Here is a 23,943-nt window from a genome sequence, read left to right as displayed (position 1 = left end):
AGTATCTTACAAAAGTAGTTTTTATTTTTATTTTTGTTTTTGGTGTGTGTGTGTGTGTGTGTGTGTGTGTGTGTTTGTAGGAACACACATAGGTATATCTGCAGAATTTTTAAACATGAAGGACATGATTGTTAGGAAGAGGAAATAAATGAGAAACACTCTGTATAATACCTGTTGACACTATTTTATGGTTTTGTATTTGGTTCTTTTCTATTTGCCAGTGCCCTAGGAAGAAAACTATCTATATTGGGGAATGATTTTCAAAATATTTTTTAGCTAGTACTACACTGATCTATCAGAATGTACGGTTAAAGCTGAGTCCCAGAGATCCTCTGCTATGCTGGGCAGTAAACCCTTCGGTTGCTGATAGAAGGTATGTTCGGGAGAGTCCTGAGTGTAAGAGGAGGCAGGCAAGGAAAACTTGGGTTTGGGACAATGGTACTCTAGAGCAAGTGTGGAAGCATTTTAATATTTTAATAACTGAGCTAAATATCAATCGACCCTGCCAATATCCTGGATTGAAGAGACTATCCTAGGGGTACCTGGGTGGCTCAGTTGGTTAAGCATCCAACTTCGGCACAGGTCATGATCTCACTGTCCATGAGTTTGAGCCCCACACTGGGCTCTGTGCTGACAGCTAAGAGTCTGGAACCTGCTTTGGATTGTGTCTCCCTCTTTCTCTGCCCTTCCCCTGCTCATGCTCTGTCTCTTTCTCTCTCAAAAATAAATAAACATAAAAAATAAACAAACAAATAAAGAGACTACTCTTTCCCCAATTACTTATCTTGACATCTTGGTCAAAAAGACTATGGGGTGCCTGGGTGGCTCAGTCAATTAAGCATCCAACTTCAGCTCAGGTCATGATCTCCCAGTTCGTGGGTTCTTGCCCCACATCAGGCTCTGCGCTGACGGTAAGGAGCCTGCTTGGGATTCTCTTTCCCTCTCTCTCTCTCCCCTCCCCCACTCACACTTTCTCTCTCAAAGAAAATAAACTTTAAAAATTTGACTATAAATCGAAGGGTTTGTTTCTGGATCCCCAAATCTATTCTATGGATTCTGTAGTCCTATCCTCATGAATATTACACTGTCTCAATAACTATAGCTTTGTAGTCAGTTTTGAATCTGGTAGTATAATTCTGACTTTTTTTTTTTTTCAAAATTGTCTTAGCTATTCTGGGACTTTTATATTTCATTATACATTTCATGATTAGCTTGTTAGTTTCTACAAAAAAAAGAGTGCTAGGATTTTGTCAGGTATTGCATTGAATCTAATCAAATTGAGAACTGTTATCTTAATATTGAATCTAACAATCCATGAACATGGAAAGTGTCTTTACTTTTTTAGATCTTAATTTCTCTCGGTGTGTTTTATATTTTTGGTGTATAAATCTTCAACATGTTATACTAAATTTTTTCCTAAGTATTTTATTCTTTTTGATGCTATTGTGAATGCGTTGTTAATTTCATTTTTTGTTATTAATGTAGAGAAATAACAGTTGATTTTTGTATACTGATCTTGTAGCCTGCAATCTTATTAAACATATAAGTTCCATTAGTCTTGTTTTTGTTTTTCCTCTGTGTGTGTACTCCTTATGATTTTCTACAGAGGACCACGTCACCTGCAAATAAAGATAGTTTTGTTTCTTCCAATCTGGATGCCTTTTGTTTGCTTGCCTTTTTGCACTGGCCACACACACCCCCCAGTACCATGTTGAATAGAGGTGAAGGGAGCCTGTGTCCTCACTTGCCTTGTTTCTGATCTTAAAGGGGAAGTATGAAGTCTCACCATTAGGTATGATATTATTAACAGTAGGTTTTCCCGTAGTTGCCCTTTATAAGTTTCTGTAAAAATAGGACTCCTTGGCTCCATCCGAGGACTTTGGAAATTGTATCTCAGGGAGGTGCAGCCTTAGGAATCCATTCTTCTGGAAAGCAGCCCGTTTGACAGTCGTACTGCTGTTTGAGGACCTACACCTCCTACACGGGAGCCCTCTGCCGCACAGCCTAAGAGTAACTTCTAATTACCCTACCCGCCTCTCGGAACAATCCTTGAAGAAAATATCTGAAGAGCCCCACAGCTGAGTGTAGGAAGCAACAAAACTGTCAGTTATAACGTATGACATTCGGCAGAAGGACCCTAATCTGCTCTCGTGTACTGACCAGAGCTGTAAACAGGGGTCTGACGTTTGGACCCTTTAGGAGTAGAAACAGGTCAGACAGTCAGATAGAAACTGGAGCTATTAAATTGTCTGCCTAGGTGTGGTGTCATGCGCAGGATTAAAAGCTCCCGGCCCGAGAATGAAATTATTAGCAGTATAGTTGAACCTAACGGTGGCTTTAAAAAGTCATACGGCCTAACCAGACTACCCTTCCAAGAAGTGACACATCTTCTACGTGGAAATAATTTTACATTCCTAACAAGTGAATTACAACAACGTCTTTTCCTATTACCTCAACCCTGGGACCCAATCCGACAAAAGGATAGATGGAAAAGAGATGGGCCGGCGTTATTGATTGACGTACATTCCGTCCAACCTACAGGGGGAAAAGAGGGCGCTTGCGCAAGTCGTTATCCAGTGAGGACTCAACGGCAGAGACGGGGGCGGGGCTTGTGGAAGCAGCTGCCGCAGGGTTGGCGGATTTGGGAAGGAGTGAAGATGGCGGAGTGAGGCGCACCGCCGGGAGCCGGCCTTTGGGCCGGGGGCGGAGAGGCCCCCGGACGGTCGAGTGCTTCTGCTGACTGGTGCGAGGTAAGCCGAGAAAGCCGGCGATGAGGGAACTAGCAGGAGGTGGCGCGGTCCAGTCCGATAGGGGACGGGAGCGCGCAGAGCCTGCCTGCGGTTGGCGCGGGCCTCGGCCTGACACGGATTTCCTTCCGCGCTGTCTCAGGGCGGTGGTACTAGCCTTCCGGGGTGTGTCGCACCGACACTTCGACCCGCCGATGCTCTTCTCGGTTCTTTTTGGCTGCCTTTGTGTTTTCGGCTTATTCCCCGTTGACTGCACCCACGCGGGTGTATATCTACCAGCGTCTGCGTTGTCCAGAGCTTTATCTTTTAAAGAATATGTTTATTTTATTGATTTATCTATATTCCTCGCCTCACGGCTTCCTGCCCGCTGTTTTGCGTGAGTCTCCGACATCTATCGAGGCTTGTTGCAGCCTTGAATAATTAGTGTCCCTTCTCCGTTGACCTTGAGATTTGGTGTAACAAGCCCCCCCACCCCGGGATTTAATTTGTGTGTATCATTCACGTTCTCTTGTTACCTATCCATTCGTTCCCACTCCCATCTCTCAAACTTTAAGATGCGAGTAAGCACCTTTGTCCTTGCATGACCTGGTAGTGGCTTAATGGCGCATTAATCTCGGCTGTCTCAAGGTCTCGGTAGAATTCACCGTTGTTTGTTTCCAAGAGCTAAAAGTCGGTGTACAATTTTTATTTATTTATCTTTTATAGAGAGAATGAGAGTTTTGGAGATATTACTAGAACGCAATTTGTGTGATGTGGTGGGGTCGCGAAGTGTAATACTCTCAGTATTCGGTTCTTGTGTCTGGGGTCTCTTTGTAATTTGGGTTTTTATAACCTCTCATTCGGTCTTTCAGTTAAATTCTTCGAAAGTTACCGAACAGGTAGGTTTCGGAATTGGTGAAGCCTGTTTAAAATTGGCACGTTGGTTCGACTGACATGTCATAATACGAATGAGTGTTTCTGGTATGGTCTTTGCTGACTCTTGATTTAGCAAAGCTGGAAATGTCAGGTAAAGAAAGGGCTTCTAAATAAGACCTTTCTCTTGCTTTTCTCAGGAGTCTTTGTTTTTTTGTTTTTTGTTTGTTTGTTTTTCCCTTCGATTTCATGAAGAAGAAAGAAGATACATGGGGCAGAGGAAAGGAATAGAACATTATTCCTTCCTACCTTAAAACAGGGGTGTGGTCATCTATAGTAAAGCACAGGTCTTTTGTGAGAAGAGGGACCATAGCATCATCAGATTCTCAGTGGGAACTGTGTTCCTTGAAAACTTGAGAACCACTGATCCAAGAGTTTTGAAATTAGTTAAAATTATAAAATCTGTATAAAATGAGGGCCAGTGCAGATAGAGAGTAACTTCTTTCTATTCCTTTTGAGTAGTTTTTGATAGTGATGTTTTTTAAAATACCTTGGTTCATTGGAATAGTTTTGCCCCCAGAGGCATATAGCACAAGTGAGGGCTGTATCCTTTCTGTAATGCTCTTTTTTATTTTTCCTTATCACAGGAAGAACATTTTCTTTGGCTTCCAGGTGCTTTTATATTCCTCTCGAGAAGAAAATAAAATTCTGAACTCAGGATTTGGCAAGTGAGTAATAGTGGCTAATGCTTTCAGATACTGTTTAAGCGGCTCAAAACATAGCTTATAGAAGTGGAAAAATAAGCTTCAACAGAAAATGAGCATCACAAGTGATTAGAAATTATATACATTTAAGTTAAATCTTATATTCTCAACAAAATCAGTGTATTAAGTATAAAAAAAGAAAAAAATGATCATTTGCCCAAACTAGTAATTTTTATTGGATAAAGGAAAAAAGGTACAGACTTAGATTGAAGATCAACTGATAAAATATAAATGTTATTAGGCAGATTTTCGAGTATATTATTTTTTTTTTTAAGTTTATTTATTTTGAGAGAGAGAGTGGGACAGGGGCAGAGAGAGGAAGAGAAGGAATCCCAAGCAGGTTCTGCACTGTCAGTGCACAGCCCAGTGAGGGGCTCCAACTCATGAACTGTAAGATCATGACCTGAGCCAAAGTTGGAGGCTTAACTGACTAAGCCACCCAGGTAGGTGTTCCTCGAATATATTTACTTAAATTTTAATTATAGATAAATATTGGTATTTTAATCTTTAATTTCTAAAGCTTTTCAGTACACCTTTATTTTTTATTTATTTTTCTTGTCTTTTTAATTTTTTTAAGTTTATTCATTTCAAGAGAGATGAGAGAGCAAGCGGGGGTATTGGGGTCAGGAAGAGAGGGAGGGAGAGAATCCCAAGTAGGCTCCTTGTTGTCAGCTCAGAGCCCTACATGGGGATTGATCCCAAGAACCATGAGCTCATGACTGAGCTGAAATCTAGAGTCAGACACTTAACCAACTGAGCTACCCAGGCACCCCAGGGTCATACTTCCTTTGAAGGTACTAGGGAAGGATGTGTTTCTTCTAATTTTTGGTGGTTCCTTGGCTCGTGGCAGCATAACTCCAGTCTTCACATGGCATTTTGCCTGTGAGTGTGTCTGTGTTCTAAGTTCTCTCTTTTATGAGGATACCAGTCATGTTAGATTAGGAGCCCACTCTGTTCCAGTATGACCTCATTTTATTTTATTTTTATTTTTTAAATGTTTATTTTTGAAAGAGAGAGAGACAGAGTGTGAGTGGGGGAGGGGCAGAGAGAGAGGGAGACACAGAATCTGAAGCAGGCTCCAGCCTCTGAGCTGTCAGCACATATCTGAACACAGGTCTCGAACTCTGGAACTGCGAGATCATGACCTGTGCCAAACTCAGACACTTAACTGACTGAGCCACTAGGGTGCCCCAGTATGACTTCATTTTAATGTTTGTTTATTTTTTGAGAGAGAGAGAGTGCATGTGCATGTGGAGCAAGGAGAGACAGAGAGAGAGAATCCCAAGCAGACTCTGCACTAACAGCACAGCCCACCATGGGACTTGAACCCACTAGTTGTGAGATCACAACCTGAGCTGAAATCGACTCTGTCACTTAACTAACTGAGCCATCCAGGTGCCCCTAAAGGAATTTGTTTATAAGACACTCTATATAGGTTCCCTATTAAGAAAAGGTGTGCTTGGGGCGCCTGGGTGGCGCAGTCGGTTAAGCGTCCGACTTCAGCCAGGTCACGATCTCGCGGTCTGTGAGTTCGAGCCCCGCGTCAGGCTCTGGGCTGATGGCTCGGAGCCTGGAGCCTGTTTCCGATTCTGTGTCTCCCTCTCTCTCTGACCCTCCCCCGTTCATGCTCTGTCTCTCTCTGTCCCAAAAATAAATAAAAAACGTTGAAAAAAAAAAAATTAAAAAAAAAAAAAAAAAGAAAAGGTGTGCTTTTTTTTTCTTTTTTTCTTTCTATAATTTATTTTATAATTTACATCCAAGTTAGTTAGCACATGGTGCAACAATGATTTCAGGAGTAGATTCCTTAATGCCCCTTACCCATTTAGCCCATCTCCCCTCCCACAACCTCTCCAGTGACCCTCTGTTTGTTGTCTGTATTTGAGTCTCTTATGTTTTGTTCCCCACCCTGTTGTTATATTATTTTTGCTTCCCTTCCCTTATGTTTATCTGTTTTGTATTTTAAAGTCCTCATAAGAGTGAAGTCATATGATGTTTGTCTTTCTCTGACTAATTTCACTTAGCATAATACCCTCTAGTTCCATCCACATAGTTGCAAATGGCAAGATTTCATTCTTTTTGTTTGCCGAATAATACTTCATTGTATATATATATATCGCATCTCCTTTATCCATTCATCCATCAATGGACATTTGGGGTCTTTTCATACTTTGGCTATTGTTGATAGTGCTGCTATAAACATTGGGGTGCGTGTGTCCCTTTGAAACAGCATACCTGTATCCCTTGGATAAATACCTAGTAGTGCAGTTGCTGGTTCGTAGGGCAGTTCTGTTTTTAATTTTTTAGGAACTTCTATACTGTTTTCCAGAGTGGCCGCACCAGTTTGCATTCCCAGAAAAGGTGCTCTTTTTAAAGGCTTCTTTGGTGTTTGGTTTGCGTAGAATTCTTTTAGCATATTTACTCCTGGAAAGAACTAGCTTGTATCTTCTTTCCTTGTCAACATTACTACCAGTTATCTTGTCATTATAATTGAACTACAGAACAGTCTAATGACTGATGCAAGCTTTGAATTAGCCTGAGTAAGCTTATATAATGAAACAGCTCTGTTGCCTGTGGTGTTCTAAAGGCCCTTTGTGGTTCTTCTGTATTTTTTACTCTTACTTCTACTTTTGCATCAATGCAAATTCTGTAATTCTCTTTCTCCTGATTTGATTCTGAATTAATTTGTTTGCCTTTATTTTAATTCCAGTGTTATATTGGATGTACAATATAATAATTGGATCAGATGTACAATATAGTGACTCAGCAATTTCTTGCATCATCCAGTGATCATCATGGCATGTGCACTTCTTAATCCCCATCACCTATTTCACCCATCCCACTACCCATCTCCCTTCTGGTAACCATCAGTTTGTTCTTTATAGTTAAGAGTCTTTGTTGGTTTGTCTCTTTTTTTCCTTTGCTAATTCTTTTTGTTTCTTAAATTCCACATAGGAATAAAATCACAAGGTATTTGTCTTGCTTTGATTTATTTTGCTTAGCATTATATTCTCTAGCTCCATCCATGTTGTTGCTAATGGCAAGATTTCATTCTTTTTGGCTAATTCAGCTTTTTGGCTTTCATTAAGCTTATAGCTGAGTAATATTCCATTGTATATATACACTATATCTTGTTTATCCATTCATCTGTTGATGGACACTTCGGCTGCTTCCATAATTTGGCTATTGTAAATAATGCTGCTATAAACATAGCAGTGCCTGTATCCCTTTGAATTAGTGTGTTTGTACTTTTTGAGTGGATACTGAGTAGTGCATTTACTGGATCATAGGTAGTTCCATTTGTAACTTTTTGAGGAACTTCCATACTGTTTTCCACATTGGCTGCACCAGTTTGCATTCCCACCAGCAGTGCAAGAGGATTCCTTTTTCTCCACATCCTCGCCATGACTTGTTGTTTCTTGTGTTTTTGATTTTAGCCATTTTGACAGGTGTGAGGTGATACCTCATTGTAGATTTTTTTTTTAATGTAGGCTCCATGCCTAATGTGGGGCTTGAACTCATGATCCTGAGATCAAGAGTTGGATGTTCTACTGACTGAGCCACACACAGGTGCCCCACATTGTAGTTTGATTTGCATTTCCCTGATGATGACTAATGTTGAGCATCTTTTCATGTGTCATGACTTCTTTGGAGAAATGTTTAGTCATGTCTTCTGCCCATTTTTTAATTGGATTATTTGTTTCTTTGGTATTTTGAGTTGTATCAATTCTTTATATATTTTGGACACTCTTTATCAGATATGTCATTTGCAAAAAATTTTTTTCATTGAGTAGTTTGCCTTTTTGTTTTGTTTATTATTTCTTTTGCTCTGCAGAAGCTTTTAATTTGGGTATAGTCCCAGTAGTTTATTTTTGCTTTTATTTCCCTTGCTGTAGGAGACATATGTAGGAAAATGTTGCTGTGGTTGATGTCAGTGAAATTATTAACCTCTTCAAGGATTTTTATGGTTTCAAGTCTCACATGTAGGTCTTCAATCCATTTTGAGTTTATTTTTATGTATGGTGTAATAAAGTGGTCCAGGGCCATGTGGGTGGCTTAGACGGTTAAGTGTCTGACTTTGGCCCAGGCCATGATCTCATGGTTCATGAGTTCGAGCCATACATCAGCCTCTGCCCAGGATTCATTCTCATTCTCTCTCACCCTCTCTCCCTTTCCCTCTCCCTCTCCCTCTCTCCCTGTTTCTCTGCCCCTCCCCAACTTGTGCATGTTCGTGCTCCTGTGTGTGTGTGTACATGTATATATATATAAGAGAAAGGGGTCCAGTTTCATTCTTTTGTATGTAGCTGTCTAGTTTTCCCAACATTATTTATTGAAGAGACTTTTTTCCATTGGATATTCTTTGTTGAAGACTAGTTGACCATATCATTGTGGGTTTATTTCTGAGGTTTCTTTTCCATTGATCTATTTGTCTGTTTTTGTGCCAGTACCATGCCATTTTGATTACTACAGCTTTGTAATAAAACTTGAAGTCTAGAATTGTGATGCCTCGAACTTTGCTTTTATTTTCTTCTTCCCTTCCTCCTCCTCCTCCTCCTCCTCCTCCTCCTCCTCCTCCTCCTCCTCCTCCTCCTCCTCCTCTTCTTCTTCTTCTTCTTCTTCTTCTTCTTCAAGTTTATTTATTTATTTTGAGAGAGAAACAGATCACAAGCAGGGGAGGGACAGAGAGAAAGGGACAGAGAATCCCAAGTAGGCTGCGCTGTCAGCATAGAAGCTAACACGGGGCTCGATCTCATGAACCGTGAAATCAAGAGTCAGACACTCAACCGACTGGGCCACCCAGGCGCCCCTGCTTTTCTTTTTCAAGATTGATTTGGCTATTCAGGGTTCTTTATGGTTCTGTATATATTTTAAGATTGTTGTAGTTCTGTGAAAAATGCTGTCGGTATTTTGATAGGGATTGCATTAAATCTGTAGATTGCTTTGGGTAGAATAGACATTGTCACGATATTTGTTTTTCCAGGGGTGCCTGGGTGGTTCGTCTGACTTCGGCTCATGTCACCTCATGTCACGATCTCACAGGTTTGTGGGTTTGGGCCCTGCATTGGGCTCTGTGCTGACAGCTCAGAGCTTGGAGCCTGCTTCACATTCTGTGTCTCCCTCTTTCTCTGCCCCACCCCCACTGGAGCTCTGTCTCTCTCTCAAAAATAAAAGCATTAAAAAAAAATTTTTTTTTTAAACTATTTGTTCTTCCAGTCCATGAGCATGGGATGTCTTTTCATTTCTTTGTGTCTTCTTCAGTTTCTTTCATCACTGTTCTGTGGTTTTCAGAGTATAGGTCTTTTACCTCTTTGGTTAAGTTTATTCCTAGGTACTTGATTATTTTTGATGCAATTGTGAATGGGATTGTTTTCTTAATTACTCTTTCTGCTGCTTCATTATTACTAAATATTATATATATTATTATTACTATATATTATTAGTATATAAAAAGGCAACAGATTTTGTATTCTTAGATTTTGTATCTTGAGACTTTACTGAATTCATACATCATAACGTTCTAGTAATTTTTTGTTGGAGTCTTTAGGGTTCCCCCCCCCCCCCCCAGAAAAGTAGTTTTGCATTTATTATTATTTTTTTAATGTTTATTTTAGTTTTGAGAGAATAAGCAGGGGGAGGGGGAGGGGTGGGAGACAGAAGATCTGAAGTGGGCACCGCGCCCACAGCAGAGAGCCTGATGTGGGTCTCGAACTCAGGAACCTTGAGATCATGACCTGAGCTGAAGTCTGCTCAACCAACTGAGCCACCCTGGTGCTCACTATTTGGTTCATCTACAAATAGTGAAAATTAGTTAATTTATTTTAGAGAATTTTTTTTTAATGTTTATGTACTTTTGAGAGAGCGAGAGAGCATGTGTATATGAGCAGGGGTTCAGGCAGAGAACAAGGGAGACAGAGGATTCCAAGTGGGCTCTGAGCTGACAGCAGAGAGCCTGATGCAGGGCTCGAACTCAAGAACCATGAGATCATGACCTGAGTCAAAGTCTAACACTTAACCGACTCAGCCACCCAGGAACCCCATGTTAAAGTTAGTTTAAATTTTCCTTTTGTGATTTTTGATTTAAGACTTTGTCTTGTCTTCAACCTGGGTTACTCAAATTCAGTTTAGAGTTGAGGTATTTTTTTATGTGACATAGTAAAAATGGAGGCCCAGGAAGACGAGTTAGCCAGTTGCTTATTGGCCATTTTTGTAAGCTAATTTATTTCAGCTTTTCATAAGCATTTGTTACATGTTTTTTATTGTAAAATAATACATAAGATATATCATTGTAACCACTTTTAAATGTAGAATTGTGTGGCATTAAGTGTATTTATAATAAGTAAACATTTTTTAAAAAATGTATATTTGTGTAACCACTACCACTGTTTCCAGAATTTATTAATCATCCCAAGCAGAAATTAATTAACTCCCTTCCCCACTACCCCCAGTCCCTAGTTACCTCTTCTACTTTGTTTTAGGTACCTCATGTACATGGAATTACATTAATATTGTCCTTGTTTGTTTGATTTACTTTTGCACATATTTGCAGTTTAAAAAGTGTTATATTTAGCAATGAACTGGTGATAATTTTACATACTTCTATTTGGTGACCATGGTATAGTACACATTGTTTTACTTGTGGTTATATTTTACAAAAACATTTTTTAAGTGTTATTATTATTATTGTTATTAATTTTTTTTGGTTCAGTTTCTGCAGCTGCTACTACTAAATAAAAAACCATTTTTATTAATTTCTTATGTACGTTTCCAGAGTTTCTTTCCACATATAAAATCAAATACAAAAAAAAAAAATAATAAAATAAAATAAAATACAAAGACATTTCCCACTTCTTGCCTTTTATCCAAAAAGGAGAATATGACAAACTTTGATCCATATTTTTCTTTTTGCTTCTCTTACCAAATTTTCATAGTACTACACAGAGAACTTTTTTTATTCTTTTTGACTGCTGTATAGTATCCAACTGCTTACAAGTACCATAATTAATGTAGCCAGTTCTGACTAGAAGGTCATCTGGGATGTTACTGTTATTTATAATTACAAACAGTGCAATTCTGATCTACCTTATGCATGTTTTTCTACACATTACAGAAAATGTTTTTAATAGGTTGTCCCAGCCTAAGATAGTTCTTGTTTCATCGCATTCTTGGCAACACTGTGTATTAAGTAATTTTTCTTTTTTTTTTATCACAAAACCTCATTTATTACAGTGTTAGTTTTGTTGCTCTCTAGTAACAGTACCATGAAAGTATTATCAAACTTGATACAAGTTGATTTTATCTAATAAGTTGCATTTCTTTTTTCTCTTTTTTTTTTTTTTAATGTTTATTTATTTTTGAGAGAGAGAGTAAGACAAAGCATGAGCTGGGGAGGGCCAGAGAGAGGGAGACACAGAATCGGAAGCAGGTTTCCAGGCTCTGAGCTGTCAGCACAGAGCCCAATGCGGGGCCCGAACTCACGAACCGTGAGATCATGACCTGAGCCGAAGTCGGACGCTCAACTGAATGAGCCACCCAGGCACCCCGAAAAAAAAATTTTTTTTTTAATGTTTATTTATTTTTGAAAGAGAGAGTGAGACAAAGCGTGAGCTGGGGAGGGCCAGAGAGAGGGAGACACAGAATCGGAAGCAGGTTTCCAGTCTCTGAGCTGTCAGCACAGAGCCCAGTGCGGGGCCCGAACTCACGAACCGTGAGATCATGACCTGAGCCGAAGTCGGACGCTCAACTGAATGAGCCACCCAGGCGCCCCTAAAAAAAAAAAATTTTTTTTTTAATATTTATTTATTTTTGAAAGAGAGAGTGAGACACAGCGTGAGCTGGGGAGGGCCAGAGAGAGGGAGACACAGAATCCAAAGCAGGATCCAGGCTCTGAGATGTCAGCACAGAGCCCGACGCGGGGCCTGAGCCACGAACCATGAGAACATGTCCTGAGCCGAAGTCAGACGCCTAACCAACTGAGCCACCCAGGCGCCCTGTCTTTTTTCTTTTTTTTTTTTTTAATTTAATTTATTGTCAAATTGGCTAACATATAAAGTATGTAAAGTATGCTCTTGGTTTTTGGGGTAGATTCCTGTGATTCATTGCTTACATACAAAACCCAGTGCTCATCCCAAACAGTGCCCTCTTCAATGCCCATTACCCATTTCCCCCTCAGTTTCTTCTCTGTACTTTTTCTAAATTTTTTTTTTTTTTTACATTTGTTTATTTTTGATAGAGACAGAGTACAAGTGGGGGAGGGGCAGAGAGAGAAGGAGACACAGAATCCAAAGCAGGCTCCAAGCTGTCAGCACAGAGTCTGACGCGGGGCTCAAACTCACAGGTGCCCCTCTTCTTTGTATTTAAGAGTTTAAGTTTGGGGTGTCTGGGTGGCTCAGTCCGTTGAGCGACCGACTTCGGCTCAGGTCATGATCTCACCGTCTGTGAGTTCGAGCCCCGCTTCGGGCTCTGTGCTGACAGCTCAGAGCCTGGAGCCTGCTTTGGATTCTGTCTCCCTCTCTATCTGTCCCTCTACCACTCATGCTCTGTATCAAATAAATAAACATTAAAAAAAATTTTTTTTAAAAAGAGTTTACGTTTTATTTACTTAAGTAATCTCTACAGGCAACGTGGTGCTAGAACTCACAACTCTGAGATCAAGAGTCACATGCTCCACAGACTGAGCCATCCAGGCGCCTCTATTTTACAAAATTTTTATTGTTCACTGTTAGTCTTAAGTTGTTGAAGATAATTCAAAGTAAAGATTATACAGGGGTGCCTGGGTGGCTCAGTCAGTTAAGCGTCCGATTTTGGCTCAGCTCATGATCTAGCGGTTCATAGGTTCATACCATGTCGGGCTCTGTGCTGACAGCTCAGAGCCTGGAGCCTGCTTTGGATTCTGTGTCTCCCTTTCTCTCTGCCCCTCCCTCACTTGTACTCTGTCTCTCAAAAATAAATAAACATTAAAAAAATTTTTCTTTCAAAGTAAGATGATACATACAGCTTTGAGTACAAGTAGTTCTATCAAATTGGGAGTACAGCTGCTTTTATTACTTTATTATTTTTTTAAGGTTTATTTGCTTTTAAACACACATGTTCTGTGTAGAATCAGGGCTATAAAAACTTGAGGCACCTTACTCCATTTGCATAATATGAAATGGATATGTGTGTGTCTTGTTTTATAATACAAGTTTTTATATAAATGTAATTTTTTTCTGTTGTGGTTATATATTTTTTCTGACTAATGCTTCTGCTTTTCTGATGACAGTACTGAATTCGATGTTATGGTTGGACGTTTTCTTTTAGACAGTGTGTAATCTAAAGTATATTTTCTTTGTGTTTTTAAATATTTTTAAAAGTATGCTCATGCAGAAGTACCTGTCTTAACCTCCCTGTTTTTAATTTATTTTGTATTTCCAGGTATTCTGTGTTTCTCCTGGAGTAGGTAGTCCTTCTTCTTTTACCCAGCCACTTTCCCTATTCTTGAAATGTGGATATCTCTTCTCTACATGTTTTACCTCCATGATTTGGATTGGAAAAAGCTGCTTTTCTTTTGGTTCCACTTCTCAGATTCAACATAGAGAAGCTCCTAGGATGCAGTCGTCTTGCTGAGCGCTCCAGGAAGAAAGAAGCAACTGACATGCATGTTCTGCTTTTGCTTAATTATAAAGAAATTATTTTGGAAGCTGGGGCTGATGTTTAATTTCAAACAGGTGCTTAGATGTTGGCATTTTTTAAATTCTTTACCTTTTGTTCCAAACAAGAAGACTAAATAAATAGCAAGTATGGATGACATAAGGTTTTTTTTTTTTAATGTCTTCCAGTTTCAGCCACTGTCATAAGCACAGTTGAATCTGCAAGAGTAAATTCCAAATATGTGTTCTAATATGAAATGAAAGAGATGCTTAAAAATTAACATATTAAATATCTAAATTCATCCTGTGAAGTACATTTGCTGGAAAAGAACAAAGGTCTAATTTTGCAGTAAAACCTTTGATGTAATAAAGAAGCATAAAGACAAGATAATGCAAGGTTAACAGAGTCTCTGTAAACTACACATTTTCACATGTGTAAATCTACATTTTGATGAGAAGAGGGATTTTTCTCTTAGAGAAGGAAGCTGTTGTTGGCTTCTGTCTCAGAAGTCTTTGGACCACATTGTGCATTTGTTAACCCTGTGAATCCATGCTTGGGTTTACTGAAAGGTTGGAAAAGGAAACAAAACAACTTCAAGTCCAGTGATGGAACCCTGTTCATCTAGCTCAGATGAGAGGCTGTTATATTTCAAATTACTTCATTCTTTTTTGTGCAGTCTTACATAACACTTGAGACTTGGTTTTCCATACTGCTAAGGCAGGAAGAAGAGTGGCTTAAGTGGTTTTTCTGTTCAGAAAATATGGTGGATCCTACATTATGACCTGCCTTCAATTTTGGACATGGAGGAATGGAGGGCAGGGGAATGAGAAGAGTCTCCATAAGATTCCTTTCTCCTGAGAAAAAGAAGCAAAAATGCCTTATGCAGCTCCATCTGACTTCATGGCATTTTACATTCTGTAGCTTGATTTTTCTAAAAATTTAAATAGCTTTTTTCCTTTGATCCAAGGTGGGTACTCAAGTGTTTAGTTTGTTTTTCTAGGTGAGGCTGTCAGGTCTGGGACTCAGGTAACTTTACGCAGTTGGAACTGAACTTTCTCATCAGAGAATGGACCTCAAAAGCAATGTTCCCAAACTTGTTGTTGATGTAGAAGAAGTTCAGGGTCTGGAAAAAACCTCAAACAAGAAAAATAGTTCAATAAGAAATACGGATCTTCCTTCTTTCTCTTAAAACCTGCACCATATGATGAACAGACTATTGTGTAAAGAAAGCTGTTCTTGCTTCCAGATCAACAGAGGACCAGTGTCTGAATTGTCAGGTCTTTACATAAAAAGAATAAAACCGTATGGGTCTTTGTGAGAAAGAACTTAAAACTTCTTAGATGCAATTAAGAACACATTTTCTTAGAGCCTATCTGTGACTTAGGGAATTTGCCTAGGGCCATACATGCTGTGATGCTGAAAACATAGAGCAGATTTACCAAAATTTACCAGTGATAGAAATGACCAAAAATGGGAAACGTTGAGAACGCTTAATGATTAGCTAACTTGGTCAAACTATTTGAATTGTCATAAGAAAGCTTTTTAGTAAAATACTCACGTAATATAGATAAGGTATAATTTCCTTTGAAGATAAATACTGAGTGGTAAAGCATAGAAGTAACTTCGGATAAAGGTAACTTAAATTTTTCTCTGACTTCTTAGCCAACTTATATTTTCCTTTAGTATTTTGGAATTGTTAAAGACAGAATGGAACCTACATACATGAATCTCACTGGTATGTTGAGAATTTATATCTTCTGTTGTCTGTTATCCATCTGCCCTGTGTCCTTTTTGCAGTGTTTTGGGTAGGGTCATTTGGCCCAGGGGATAGGGACTCTGTACGGTCAGCACCAGTGAAACCATCTCTGGCCCACTTGTTGAATATGTATCAGACTCATCTTCTCCATTTGCTTTGTATTTTTTATTTCATACCTAAAAGAACCACTGCTGAATGATCTCGTTCAAGTTGTTCTTGCATCTTTAATTGTTGTCACCAGATGGCATCTACCAAAATGGTACATGCCAATTGTACTAGCCCAGGGTTTACTAAATACACCTACGTTTCCCCCCCTCCCCTGGTCTATTTTGTCCCCTTCTTGATGGCAAAGGCTGTAATTTTAGGCGAGAATATGCCTACTTCGTTCCCTTTGTTCATCCATGTCACCTGGCCATTTTTCTTTTTAAAAAGTTCAACAAAAACGGGATATGTGCAATAGAAATATATATATATATGTATATTTTAATACTTGTGGACAAATGTTACAAGTTGTTTAAGAACAACAAAATCACCAATGTCTTCCATTTTGAGATGTGTATAGTTTTGTAAGCATTAGTGCTTGGTAGCATATTGTAGTGCCATGTTAGGGGTTAGTGCATGAGCCTAGTAATAATTTAAACTTCAGGATGAATTATTGATAATAACCAATAGTGTAAAATGAGTGGAAAATTGAGACCTTTTCTTTTTTCATAAATATCTCAATCGTGATCTTCTCTCTGGGGAAAGACGATTAAGGCCAAAAAGACTCATTTATGAATAGAAATGTGGGATCACAATGTGAAATACTATGTTTGAGGTTATTTAAGCTTTCTCTGAGGTAGCTGGAAACCAGCTGCCCTTGTGTCTTAAGAAGCCTCAAATCAAAATGAGTCCCCATTTCATGATTCTGCTTTTTTGCTCTGTTTGAGATGAAACTGTTCTTAGGTTATTTTCACACTGTATGTCTCGTAGGTTTATTATTTAATCCACTCCTTTTGCATCAAGAAATTCTTTTATATTTTGCATGTCTTACTCAGATGCTATGTTAAGCAAGTGCTTTTCTAATCTGCAGACAATTTACATTTCCTGTCTGCAGCATGCTACTTGTTACCGAAGAACACTGGTCAGTAGTTCAGTGTCCTTCATTAATTTGTCACGGGCTTTTCCTGTTTCAGAATCTGAATTGTGTGTTGATGGGATTCCAGACCTTTTTATGAGAATTGGAATGTAGCTAGATAGAGCTTACCCAGGTTGCCCTGTAATAACTATCTATTTTCCTTGGTTAGGTAGAGTAAGCCACCTCAGACAGCTTTCACTTTTTTCTACTTTCCTTGTGGAAATAAAAGTTTTGTTCTGAAAGCCTAAGATAGCTTTCTGTGGAAGAGAAATTCCTACCTCTAAAAGCTGCCTTGAGAACTTGGAAAGGGCAGTTTTCTGAGGTGATTTTTAAAACTCAGTATTCTGAGAGTTCAGGATTTATTGACACAGGTTCTACAGTTACCATGATGTGAAATGCAAAACTAATGAGGTATGTCTCCTGTACAGAAGCAAGCTTAAACAAATAGACTTTGCAGCAGCAGATATCCAGGGACCCAGGTTTAGATTCTCATAGTGTATTTAAAGTAGTTGTACTCTTGGCTCAAGAAGTTTATTACCTGGGAGAATCCATTTCTGAAAAGCATTTAAACATTTTTAAAAATACCTCTGAAAAGGTAATGAATGCAAAATATCAAAATAGCACAGTATATAGGAAAGGATACTTCCTATTGCAAAAAATAAAAAATAAAAGCCATAAAATGAATAATTTTCAAGAGGTAGAATTTTAGTAGCAATAACAGTTTTGCATGTATAGTAAATTGTATTAGCAAAGTTGTACAGTTGAATAAATATTATTACTTGAGGTTGTGAAGCTCTGCGATCAACAGAGTTGCACAAAAGGAAAAAGATGTTTTAGACAAAGAACATATAAAAGGTACTTATAAAACTGAATGTATATGAATATATCATTGTGTGAGAATTAGCAACTTTTGTGTAAGTTTAAAGGTTAGAGACCCTATTTGTTTCCTAAAGCAGAGGGTTAGAGCCATTGAATGAAATTTTTCTAGTGGTTAACCTGGAAACAAATGTATTACTGATGTAGCTCCACTGAAGCCATCATGTGGGGACTTTGCTTGATGTTCTTGTCAGCAACAGGCATCTACAGAATAGCATACTTTGTTGTTTGTCACCTCTTCTTTTCTCCATTAGTTTTCCGGGTGCATTTTAAAAAATGAAAAGTTTGTTGTGTGTGTATGTTTGGGTTAAAAACAAGCCAAGAACTTGGATAGCTGGGTTTTCCTTATGACTGTGGTAAGGGAGTGGTAGGGGAGTTAGAATTTAAAGGTGTAAAGCAAAGGATTGAAGGGAATAGCCAAACACAGTATGTTGGTTTTTTAAACCTTGTCTCATGTAGCTGTGCTGAGGACTTCGGCCTGTGACTGTTTATTTTAATTTAATAAAGAGCCCAGCAAACTAGTTTCTTGATCTGGGGAATCACACACCTCACATCGGGCTATAATAGTGGAATAGTTCATTTTGGCCATTAGCACCTTGAAGTTCCTTGAAAAGATTGGGTCTATGTTCCCTTGTTTTCCCAGGGAAAAAACTAAAAGTGGAGTGGATTTAAGAAAATAGTGCCTCTTGAATATTTAATTCTTATATGGCAACTCCAAAGGATGGGGAGAAGGCTATATTAAATTGATTATAGCTCCTCTTTTAATGTCTTACGCCAGCAGTTGGTGTTAGAGACATTGGAATAACCAAGCAATATTCACTCATCTGCACGATCATGAGGACACCGCTGTGTATTATAGTGATGTCAACTTAGTTACTTAGAACAATTAAAGACTACTCTTAACAGCCACGTTATAGTTGTAAATGCTAAAATGTGTTACAAGTTTTTGTAGTCTCTGAGTATGCAGTTATTTTTAATGTTGTGGTATCATGTTTACTCTTTGTGTACCTGTGATATGCAAAATATGAAGAGACCCTTGGCCTCCAGGAGTTTACATTCTCATGGTGCTGCTGTTGCAAGCAAATCGCTTCTAGTTTATTCAGAACATTGCTTGGCTATTAACCATACCCTATTTGGAAGGATCCCTTGGTCAACAGTTTTCAAAAGCAGAAGTCTATGCTAAATTTCAGGGCATTGATTTTGAGTTTACATTTTATTAGCTCTGCTGTTCATAAACTCTCTTTCCCCAGGGGGCTGTGCAGATAAAGCTCATTAATGTGAATCAGAAACCATTCTGCCTAAAAACATCTTCATCACTACACCACCTATGCTCTTCTATGCTATAGGTATCAATAAATGGCCCAGAAAACTTAATTGCTCAATTCTCTTTCTTTTCCCAGAGTTTTTACATCATTCTTTACCCAAAATGGCCAGAATTTGCAATTAAGCCTTTTATAATTGAGTAGTGGTCCTGATTTTAACCTCTTTGTGTGTGACTTTTGTACCTCTATTGAGATAGCATTGTGATGTGGAGCACCTGCCCTGCCTGCATTTCTAAGCAATCACTTTATTAACCCACATTTTCAGTTGAAATTTGGCATGCATGCTTGTTATTTTTCCTAATTCCTCTGAATCAAGGGGTCTTTTCTGCATGTTTATTAAAACTGGGTCTGAATGAAAGTGGAAGCAATCAATAGTGGCAGGCCCGTAACTCTGATTTTAGAGTACTAATATTTTAATGCATGATTGAAAATGTCCAGTGTTATATGGTGACTAGTAGATACATATATATATGCATTTATTAATGAAGCAATAGAGACTTAAACCAGTAGCCTGAATTTACTGTTTGGATTATTCGTTTTCATTTTCTAATTAAAGATTATCATAACTTCCATTGAAAATGGGAGCTAGAAGATAAACAGGGGCGACCACAAGACATTCAAACTGTCAGGAATAGAGAGCATGACAGTGCTCACCCTCTCACCTCTTGCCTGCTTCCCTTAGTCCCCAAGCATGTTTAAAAACAAAACTAAGGCACAAACTAAGCATGTGGAATAAATAAGTAAGCTGCTATGGCTCTAGTAATCAGAAAGGTGCAGAGTTTCAGAAAGCGTAGGAAAGTAGGGAATACCAGTGTAGATTATAGAAAGTAATGTTAAGTATGGGGATTTGTCTGATAAAATTTATGTGGCTTAAGTTTGGATCTCTTAAAACTAGTATCTTGGAATTCAGTATCCTATTTCAGATATTCCAGCATTTTCAGGTAACCAGCCAACTCTTCTGAATGGTACTGGTACTGACCAGTCCTAAAGGTTCCCGCAAAGGAGACTGTTCGATTTTGTAGAAACAGTGCTAAAAATGTTGACAAATCTGTGACTTGGGTTCTCTTTTGTTACTATATTATATAAATGTATTGTGTTTTTAAAATTTATAGCCAGGGCTTTATCCATGATCTTTTGCTTAGACTGCATAATTTGTTGCCTAAAGCTTTTGATCCCAGGTGAACAGGAACAGGTTTTCTCATAAAAACAACAACAAAAATCCTTGCCATTCATTTTCTTACTTGATGTGGAAAATAGATCAGTTTATTGTGATAGCTTAAAACTTTTGAGAATATTCCTTAGAAATAGCCATTATAAGTGCAAATGATCATGAAAAATAATGTACAAATGGAATTCATATCTGAGTGGCCTAAACAGAAGAGAATTCAGAATTAGAATAGATGATTCTCACTAGGCCTCTCCCAAGTTTCATGTTTGATTGAAAAATAATTTTTCTAAAGTCATTTTAACCTGTTTGCTGTGGGGTTTTGGTCTAAATACCTTTAGGAATGCTTAAGTGGAAATTGTGACTTTCTAGTAGTTCAGAACTGAATTATACTTATAGTCATTGCAGTGTTTAGTCTCCACTTAAGTACAGGAAGTGAGATGTCATATCCCATATATAAATTTTCTCTTTGCCACTTACTGATAATGCTGCCAACCAATGAAACCAGTAAAGATACAAAGAAAGTTTCTCTTTGTTCCCATTATTCCACAAAAGCATATTAAAATAGTTGGAAAACCAAGCATCACAGATTTCTCTAGGAACTCTTAACTCCTAAACCTCCTTTAAAATCAAAGTAGATCTCTTAAGGTTGCAATTTTCAAAAGGTTTTTTCTCCTTTGGTGATAGTATGCCATGCCATCAGTTTTTCTCCCAGGTATAAGAACAGTATTGTGGCAATACATTATCGTCAGCCATTCAACAACAGTAATAGTCTTGGCACTTACCTTAAAACCACCCATCCTTTACAGTCATATTAGGGTATCATTCACATATTTTTATTTACTGTCCTACAAGTACAGTTGTTTTTACTTGCTGTTCTGCATTTTCTTCACTTGCACCATTGGTAAAATGTTAAAAGGATTTCATTGAATGTTGAAAGTATTACAAAAGGCAGCTTGCTTTGTTTAATCTATGCATCCTTGGGATTTCAGAAGAAATGTTATTCTTTGATGTAAAAGGGAACTGCTATACGAGTTGGAAACTCTGTACCTGTGTGTGTGTATATATATATATTTTGGCAATAAAGCAGCATGGGCTGAGAATGCACTGAAACTTCACTGTGTGTCAGTCATTACTTGGAAGAGGTAATTTCTAATGCAGATTACTAAAATGGGAGGAGCCAAACCAGAGACGTAGGCTGAGGTAGGCTCCAGATGTCAGAAAAGACAAAAGACCTGGGTGTCAATAACCTATTGTAGCAGTTTCTGCTGTAGACCAAGAGGACTGGCAGCCATTTGAACAAAGAGGCATCCCATTTAAACTCTTGTCATTCCCACCTTTAGGGCTAGGTATGAACAAATGTTTAGTTTCTGGTAAGGAATTACTGAGCTAAGTACAATAATGATAAAACTATTGCAGAGAATCCTTCCTATCTGAAATATATAACACATTTAAAATGCTTTTACATTTGAGTATTTAAACATTAGCTACCTTAACTAAAGAGGCTTAACACTGTAAGAAGAGATGCTTCTTAATTTAGGGGAAAGTGTTTTCAAATTTAAAGAAAGTAGGGGTTCCTGGATGGCTAGGTTGGTTAAGATTCAGACTTTCGCTCAGGTCATGATCTCACAGTTTGTGAGTTCAAGCACCATGTCAGGCTCTGTGCTGACAGCTCAGAGCCTGGAGCCTGCTTTGGATTCTGTGTCTCCCTCTCTCTCTGCCCCTCCCCTACTCACATTCTGTCTCTCTCAAAAATTAATTAAAAAAACATTAAAAAATTTAAAAAGTAGATGTTACAAACTTCCTTGGGATTGGCTCTTGTCAAATGGAGAGGAACAAAAGCTATGTGGTTTTTGAGGTACGATTACTTAATGTAATCATTCTTTTGATTTTTGACTAACACACACTGATATATACTGATATACTCCATTCCCAGGTACTGTACTAGATGTTGGGATTACAAAAATGGAAATAGTTTCTGTTAACTCAGGAGCTTAAATGCTTACAACTCAGGAGGAACTTTAGTATGTAGTTTTATTCTCATGACTATATGGAATTCTGAAAAGACTTTTTCAATATATATACAATGCTCAGTAACAAATTGTAGCAAAGTAGCCTTAGAATCTGTTAATATCAGTCATTGATGTTTGTTAGACTTTCATAGGGACTCATACCACCTAAAAGTATCATTTAAAAGGGTTTAAAAATTCAGCCATTTGTGAGTATCAACTAGTGTATGGAAGGCATAATATCAAAATTATAAATGCATATGCCCTTTGGCCCATTTTAGTAATCACTCCTACAGAAATACCAGTACAACTATGCAAAGATATATACAAGGATCCAATATAAGAAATGGTTAAATTCTGATATATTCATATCATTGAATCATGCAGATATTAAATAATTTGCATATGGGCTGGTATGGAAAGTTGAGAAAAGCAGATGGTAGAATAATGTGAAAGATATAACTGCCTTTATGTCTATATATGTATATCCACATGCATAAAGATTATTGAACACTTAGTATGTGCTAAGCACTGCTGTAATTACATTAGATGTATTCATTAATTAATTTACTCTTCACTACATAGTTTTTTGTTTTTTTTAATTTATTTTGAGAGAGAGAGAGCACAAGGGAGGGGCAGAGAAAGAGAATCCCAAGCAGGCTCCGCATGGTCAGTGCAGAGCCTCACGCAGAGCTTGAACTCACAAACCGAGATCATGACCTGAGCCGAAATAAAGAGTAGGATGCTTAAGCAACTGAGCCACCCAGGCGCCCCCAGCCCTAGTTTTTGTTTGTTTTTTTTAACAGAACAAGCCTTTTGATTTAAACAATTTTTTTCAAGTTTATATTGAAAGACAAAGCAAGAGGAGGAAGCAGGAGAGAGAGAATCCCAAGCAGGCTGCATGCTGCCAGCACAGAGCCCAATGTGGGGCCTGAGCCCACAAACCATGAGATCATGACCTTGAGAGCCAGATGCTTCAGACCAAAAAGCTTCATTTTTTCATTTAGCTTTCTGACTCTGTGCTTGTGCCTTCAACACTTTTACAATGATTTTCTGCTCTTTAATAAGGAAAGCATGCTTGATCCTATCACAAACACACTTAGCACATGTGGAACCACCCTAGACCCTGCTGTTTTCTCCTTGTAGACAACCTCATAAGAACTGTAGGTCTCACAGCATGAACTCCTTGAAGCCAGCCTGAGCACATACCACACGCTGATTCTGATGCTTTCCCAGTCTTCTTGGTGTAACAGTAAATTATTCTATTCCAGGGATTTGGGACACCTTAAGTTTTGTTAGAGGCTGTATTGTAGGACAGCATAAGATGGGATGTCAAATGCTGGACCATTGTGAATGCCTATGATGCCATCTCCAGAAGAGGGAAAAACCAGCCCTAGTTTTTAATCCCTATTTTATAAGAGCTTATGTAAATTCTTTACATTTATGGCTAGAAGTATCCAAAGTATCACTAGAAGTATCACTATCCTATTGTGATAGGAATCCAAATAGTTTGGTTCCAGAGCATGCTCACTTTCTAGCTTGCTATCCCATGCTTTTCAAAGGTGGAAAGGAAGTGTAGTTTTCACTCTTTGTCATACATCTATGTCTGAACTTTTTTCTAGAATAAGCACATAATTTGTATTTGGGGAAAAAAACCTATTTAAAACCAGCCAGCTTAATTTGACGTAAAGTTCGAGCATTTAAATTTCTA

General features: G+C 38.3%; 1 long non-coding RNA gene and 1 pseudogene across 1 annotated transcript; one reads left to right on the top strand and one right to left on the bottom strand.

Annotated features, from left to right (window-relative positions):
• Positions 1–2,610: 2,610 nt before the first annotated feature.
• On the top strand, positions 2,611–21,341 carry LOC132669248 (uncharacterized). Its single transcript, XR_009606054.3, has 3 exons — positions 2,611–2,750; positions 4,247–4,327; positions 13,772–21,341. It is a non-coding gene; the product is annotated as an uncharacterized LOC132669248 (long non-coding RNA).
• Positions 21,342–23,046: 1,705 nt separating this feature from the next.
• LOC132669247 (large ribosomal subunit protein eL34 pseudogene) lies at positions 23,047–23,818 on the bottom strand (annotated as a pseudogene).
• Between the last annotated feature and the right edge of the window lie 125 nt (positions 23,819–23,943).

This window comes from Panthera onca, chromosome B3, assembly GCF_046562875.1.
Source record: "Panthera onca isolate mPanOnc1 chromosome B3, mPanOnc1 haplotype 2, whole genome shotgun sequence".
NCBI lineage: Eukaryota > Metazoa > Chordata > Mammalia > Carnivora > Felidae > Panthera > Panthera onca.
The sequence above is the reverse complement of the archived record's forward strand: the minus strand, read 5'-3'. Positions and strand labels throughout refer to the sequence as shown.